Source organism: Sinocyclocheilus anshuiensis, unplaced genomic scaffold (assembly GCF_001515605.1).
Source record: "Sinocyclocheilus anshuiensis isolate Anshui unplaced genomic scaffold, SAMN03320099.WGS_v1.1 C32370938, whole genome shotgun sequence".
Classification (NCBI taxonomy): Eukaryota; Metazoa; Chordata; class Actinopteri; order Cypriniformes; family Cyprinidae; genus Sinocyclocheilus; species Sinocyclocheilus anshuiensis.
In genome coordinates this window covers 1-914 of record NW_015615534.1, presented here as the reverse complement: position 1 = coordinate 914, position 914 = coordinate 1, and the positions used below count along the sequence as shown (strand labels likewise).

The 914-nt window shown below is 38.5% G+C and overlaps 1 pseudogene; it reads right to left on the bottom strand.

Moving 5' to 3' along the window:
* Positions 1 to 139: 139 nt before the first annotated feature.
* LOC107682580 (dual specificity phosphatase DUPD1-like) lies at positions 140 to 909 on the bottom strand (annotated as a pseudogene).
* Between the last annotated feature and the right edge of the window lie 5 nt (positions 910 to 914).

Sequence of the window (914 nt, the reverse complement as noted above, 5' to 3'; positions counted from 1 at the left end):
CTTTTACCGTTAAATTCACGGTCATTTTTTACAGTGTATTTGTAATTGTTTTATAATTATTTTTATTTTGCTCATGTAATTTATTTATGTGTGCATTTTATCTATGTCTGGTTTTAAACTGTAGTTTTCGCTGACTTACAAGTTCTGAATTGAGGATTGTCAGTTGCTTCAAGAAGCCTATGTTGGGCCTGATGTGTCTCACCTTCATGACGTGGTCAATGGCATCCTCCAACATCATGTCATGGTGAATCATCAGATATGCCAGAAAAAGTGTGGGAGATCTTCTGACGCCATCTATGCAGTGCACCAACACCATATCTGGGAAAAAAACAAAACAAACCCAAAACAAACTTAGTGCTGGACAGTCTGTCACTGTTGGACAAATGATAAGAGGATGAATTATAGATGATATATAGTGTGTGTGTGCATTGCCTCTTACTCTCTGGGTTACTCAAAGCCTGGTGGATGAATTTTGCAGCTGGGTAGAAGTACTTGCTGATGTCAAACAAGTGGTCATCAATTACAGGCACACCATAGTAAGTGATGTTCATGCCTTTGTAATATTTTGCCCCAGTACTGATTGTTCATTTTAGGTCTTTCTTCCTTGGCATTCCTAACAAGACCCTCAGGTTTTTCTTCACCGCTGCAGCATTCAGGATGTGAGTAATACCCATCTCCTTCAGTTTGGCTCGGTCTATTGCTGTCTCTCTGCACAAGAACACAACAGCCCAGATTAGTTTTTCACTAAAATGTAGAATTATATAAATGCATTGTGTTTGATTCCTGTTCATGCTGATGCATTACATTATTACTCTTATCACATGGTTTGGTATAATTTATGGTCACTTATGTGCCAGTTAAAGTGTTGTAGACTTACTCATTTCCTATGAAGACATTGGGCCAGACCTCAGTGA